This window comes from Dipodomys ordii, unplaced genomic scaffold (assembly GCF_000151885.1).
Source record: "Dipodomys ordii isolate 6190 unplaced genomic scaffold, Dord_2.0 Scaffold1, whole genome shotgun sequence".
NCBI classification, from domain to species: domain Eukaryota; kingdom Metazoa; phylum Chordata; class Mammalia; order Rodentia; family Heteromyidae; genus Dipodomys; species Dipodomys ordii.
The window spans coordinates 12,404,043-12,409,765 of NW_012267217.1; the positions used below are offsets into that span (position 1 = coordinate 12,404,043).

At 38.0% G+C, this 5,723-nt stretch overlaps 1 pseudogene across 1 annotated transcript in view; it reads right to left on the reverse strand.

Annotated features, from left to right (window-relative positions):
* Positions 1 to 3,581: 3,581 nt before the first annotated feature.
* LOC105981039 overlaps positions 3,582 to 5,723 on the reverse strand; it is a 6,888-nt pseudogene continuing 4,746 nt past the window's right edge. The window contains exon 3 of the transcript XR_001174783.1: positions 3,582 to 5,277. The product of XR_001174783.1 is annotated as an elongation factor 1-alpha 1 pseudogene (transcript). The remainder of the gene's footprint in view (positions 5,278 to 5,723) is intronic.

Below are 5,723 nucleotides of genomic sequence, written 5' to 3' on the forward strand. Positions count from 1 at the left end.
CATTAAATATACACATGGATAAATTTTATTTGGAAATTTTAATTATATCTATAACTCTTTTTTTTGTATTCTTGGTTCTTTCCCTTTTTTTTTTTAATTGTGAAAATACCATACAGAGGAATTACAATTACAGGGGCAAGGTAATGAGTACATTTCTTACCAAGCATCGTTTTTTCCCGTCCCATCCCTTCCCATCTTCCCCCCCCCCCGAAAAATTCCCAAGGTTAATTTTTTTTTTCCTAGAGTTTGAACTCAGTACCTGGGTACTGTCCCAGAAAGTCAGGGCTAGCACCATTCCACTGAGTGACAGCGCCACTTCCAGCTTTTGCCGAGTAATATAATGAAGCTAAAAGAGTCTCACTGACTTTTCTGCCCAGGCTGGCTTCAAACTGGAATCCTGAGTTTTCAGCATTCTGAGTAGCTAGGATTACAGAATTGAGCCACGGGCACCCTGTCCAAGGTTAAGATTTAAAACATTTACTGATAATTACCAATTTTTTCATTCATTTCTATAAATGTTGTTTGTGTGTATGAGGAGGGGTGCATGCATGCATGCATGTGGATGTGTAGGTCCTGGAGCCTGAAATCAGAACTCAAGTGTGTTTTAGTGTTGTACCACTTGAGCTATAGCTCTATTGGCTTTTTGGTAGTTTGAAATGAGAATTTTATGGTCTCTTCTGCCCAGAGGTGGTTTTGAACATTAATATTTCAGACTCTTTATTACAGGCATAAATCACAGATTCCTGGATCACTTATATCATTTTATAGTAAGTAAATTAATAAAAGTGACTGGTGCCAGTGACCTTTGCTTTCTTTTTTATTTTTTTGTTAGTTTCTATTTTTAATCCATTTCAGTCTCCCAGGAGTCATACTTGCCTCAGGGGTGTTAAAAAGAGTTAGTAGAGGTTAAAAGTTCTCCTCTGATTGTGATCTCACCTCACCTATTACTGATCATCTCTTCTACTGGCAGTAACCATATTGATTACAAAGAGTAATTCAGAGTTGTCATTAATTTGTAACTTCAATCAGGTGAAGTAAAAGGCAATCTACACCTCTTGTTTTATGCTAAGCTCCAGGGTAGAGAAAACAATCCAAAACAAAATCCTGGATTAGCTTTTCCATTCTCACTATATATTTTCCTATTTAACACTTGTTTCAGACATTTGGGAAATTTTTAAATTCATTTCATTTTTATATATACCCAGAAACTTTTAACCATAGTCATCTTCAATGAAGAAAATGTCATAATATAGTAAATGCTAAACAAAAATGGGCACAAAATATTATGATTTAAAAAACATATGTAATTTGGTATTCCAAAATTTTAGGTGTTTTTAGAAATATTCTTTAGTAATATTTTCATATTATTATAAGGGATCTATAATGGATTAACACAGGATTACTTTTAATATCATAATACGTTTTACTACTCAGAAGCCTATATTGTTTTGGTGTATCTCTGTTTTTTTGTTTGAGATAGTCTCTTGCTCTGTTGCCTTGGATTGCCTCTAGGAAGGAAGAAAAATGGAGGAGGAGATAATAAGAAAGAAAGGAAGAAGAGGATAGAAGGTGTGGACAGTAGAGAAGAGCCTAGGGAAAAGAAAGGATCAGGGAGAGAGGGGAGAGAAATGAGGGGAGAAGAAGACATAAACGTGGTGAGGGCATGAAAGGAAGGGATGAGGAGAGAGGAATGAAGGGCAAAAGGGGCAGGAAGAAGGGACAGTATGGGAGGAGAGAGAGGAGGAAGTGATAAGAAGGAATTAACAATGTAAAATTTAGAAAAGATAGACAAGCTTCACACACGCGCTCACATGGGCGCACACACACACTCATACACAATACATTCTACATGTAGAATTTGATTCATAGGAGGTACCAGCATGGTATATTTTAAGATGTGGAAAGAAGCAATAAACTTTGTGAGCTTATCCAAATGCTCAATTTTACATAGCTGGTGGGTTCTGCTATTATGTCAAACTGAGTTGTGAGAATACACGAGGAAGGCAAAGTGTGACTTGTATAGGTATACTAGTACTATCATCATGAGGTTTCCATGAAAATTCTGTGTACCACAGTATCTATTTGGATTATTTGTAATAGAAGAAATGAAAATAAAATCTTTGCACCTGAAGTAATGCAATGATAATCAGTGGTAACTTGCTATTTCTCAATTTCTTATAAGGGATAATAAGACCTTAGGCATGTAGCACTGTGTCCTAGAAGTTACATTAACAAGGATAGGAGATTTAATTTGTATTTTCTTTGAGTAGTTGTACTAAACAGTTCTCATTTTACAAAGCAGTTTCTGAGTAAAAATTCATCTTTGTTGTGTTGTTGTTGTTGTTGTTTGTCCAGGGGCTTGAACTCTGAGACTGGGTGCTGTTGCTGTCCCTGTGCTCTTCAGCTCAAGGTGATCACTCTACCACTTGAGCCACAGGGCCAATTCCAGTTTTCTGGTGGTTTATGGAGATAAGTCTCACAGATTTTCCTGCCCAGGCTGGACTCAAACCATGATCCTCAGACCTCAGCATCCTGAGTAGCTAGGACTACAGGCAGGAACCATTGGCTCCCAGCAATGTCACCCCTTTTAACATTCTTACTCATCAATCCCGATCTATGCTTTTCCTGACTTTTCTTCATTTTATGGAATATATATTGAATTATTGACCTCATTTTCTCTCTTTCTTCAATGATAAATGTTAGCTTGGATACTTTTGACAATTTCTGAAATTTTTTTCCAAATTGGCAGTAGTTTCTGGTTTAACAACATTAAGATTATTATCCAATTCATTGTTGATGATGATATACATCAGTCCTTTTGTATCTTGTTTCTGAATATATTTTAATGGATGTTATGAGAAGAAACATTCATGATTGGCAAAAATTCTATTTCTGGTTGTTTATGTTTCTTTAAAAAAAGTTTATATTATTAGTTTCCACTTTTAAATGTGACGCTCCGTAAAGTATTTTACTATAGAAGCTAAAACTGTGTAATTATCTTTCTTGAACTTATACTTTATAAACTCTAGTAGTATGTATCAAAGAAATGCTATACTTACTACAGGAACAAATGCTGATTGAGAGTTTATATTCTGAATTCTGGGTAAAGTTAGAAATTCAATATATTCTAAATAAATTTTATTTCATTTTTCTATTTTGAAATTAATGATGTCCATATGTTCAAAGCCATTTAAATCTCCAGAGCTATTCCTGCTATTTTTCCTACACTGGCAGAATTTTGGCTCTAGGTGTGCTGTGTGTATACATGTAGTGTATAATTCTGAAAAATTTTTACCAAGTTATACTTACAGAGCAGTTCATTTTACAGTATTTACAAAGGCTAGATATTCATTAAAATGTCTAAATAATTGTTCTATTTATTCTGACATATAGAGACAATATTTGTGGGGATTCCCACAAGATGTATCGAAATAATTGCTTTACTTTTTAGTTCTTGTTTTGTTAAGTCTTCCAAAACATCATCTATGAATTTTGTTATACTTTGGTCACTGTAAATAAGATAATTTTGTCCATAATATTTTCAGAAGGTCACATATGTCTTTAAGTTTCTTTTTCTTTTATTTCTCATTAAACTTTGTTTTAATGGGTCTCAAAATTCTGTGACAGATTTTTGGTCATGTTGTTTCCATTAAAAAGTACTGATTTTTAAAAACTAATAACTTAAAACTGCCACACAAAAAAAGTGGTCCACAAGACATTTTCCTTTCCTTCTGTAGGTTTTACGATGCATTGTTATCATTAACCAGTCTTTTACTATTAAACTTAAATGGCCAATTGAGATAAACAGTTCTGAGACAGTTCTTCCACCACCAGTTAATACTGAAAAGGTAAATGTTAGGGATAATATTCATTTAGCCTTCTGAGCTTTCTGGGAAGACTAGGTGACCTTGCCAGCTCCGGCAGCCTTCTTGTCCACAACTTTGATGACACCCACAGCAACTGTCTGCCTCATATTACGAACAGCAAAACGACGCAGAGGAGGATAATCAGAGAAGCTCTCCACACACATGGGCCAGGAACCATGTCAACAATGGCAGCATCACCAGACTTCAGGAATTTAGGGCCATCCTCCAGCTTTTTACCAGAAAGGCGATCAATTTTCTCTTTCAGCTCAGCAAACTTGCAAGCAACGTGAGCTGTGTGACAATCCAGCACAGGGGCATAGCCAGCACTGATTTGGCCTGGATGGTTCAGGATGATCACCTGAGCAGCGAATCCAACTGCCTCCATGGGGGGATCATTCTTGCTGTCACCAGCAACATTGCCAGACAAATATCTTTGACTGACACATTCTTGACGTTGAATCCCACATTATCCCCAGGAAGAGCTTCACTCAAAGCTTCCTGATGCATTTCAACAGACTTTACTTCAGTTGTGACATTGACAGGAGCAAAGGTGACCACCATGTCAGGTTTGAGAACAGCAGTCTCCACTCGGCCCACAGGGACGGTTCCAATACCACCAATTTTGTATACATCCTGTATGGGCAGGCTCAAAGGCTTGTCAATGGGATTACTTGGTAGCAGGATGCAATCCAAAGCCTCGAGCAAGGTGGTACCACTGGCACTAACGTCTTCACGGGTGACTTTCCATCCCTTGAACCAAGGCATATTGGCACTTGGCTCCAGCATGTTGCCACCATTCCAGCCAGAAATTGGTACAAATGCTACTGTGTCAGGTTTGTAGCCAATTTTCTTAATGTAGGTGCTGACTTCTTTGACGATTTCCTCGTATCTTTTCTGGTTGTAGGGTGGCTCAGTGGAATCCATTTTGTTAACACCAACAATCAGTTGTTTCATACCCAGTGTGTAAGCCAGAAGGGCATGCTCACAGATCTGCCCATTCTTGGAGATACCAGCTTCAAATTCACCAACACTAGCAGCAACAATAAGGACAGCACAGTCAGCCTGGGATGTGCCTGTAATCATATTCTTGATAAAGTCTCTGTGTCCTGGGGCATCGATGATGGTCACATAATACTTCCTGGTCTCAAATTTCCACAGGGGAGATGTCAATGGTGATATCACGCTCACTCTCAGCCTTCAGTTTATCCAAGACCCAAGCATACTTGAAGGAGCCCTTTCCCATCTCAGCAGCCTCCTTCTCGAACTTCTCAGTGGTTCTCTTGTCGATGCAACCACATTTGTAGATCAGATGTCTGGTAGTAGTGGACTTGCCGGAATCGACGTGTCCAATGACGACAATGTTGATATGGGTCTTCTCCTTCCCATTTTGGCCTTGACTTAGTGGTGGTTTTCACAGCACCTGTGTTCTTACGGCAAACCCGTTGTGAAAAAAAAAGTTTATTTTTCTTTAATATTTGAAATCTCTTGAACATTGGTCAGCATAGACACTCATCAACTTGTCCTTTTTACCCTTGGTTATCTTTCTTTCTCATCACTTTTAAGTAGTTGTATAAAGGAATTGCCATTTAGCAAAGTAGCTTATGAATACAATATATCTTGATCATTTTCACTCCTTGTCCTACCCATTCCTTCCCTCACTCTTCTAATTTTTAGTAGGTTACACATTTAATTCTTGGCTGTCTTCTCTCTCTCTTTTCCTTCCTTCCTTCCTTCCTTCCTTCCTTCCTGCCTTTCTTTCTTTCTTTCTTCTTCCCTTCCTCCCTCCCTCCCTCTCTCTCACCCTCCTTCCCTCCCTCTCTCCCTCCTTCCCTCCCTCTCTCCCTCCTTCCCTCCCTC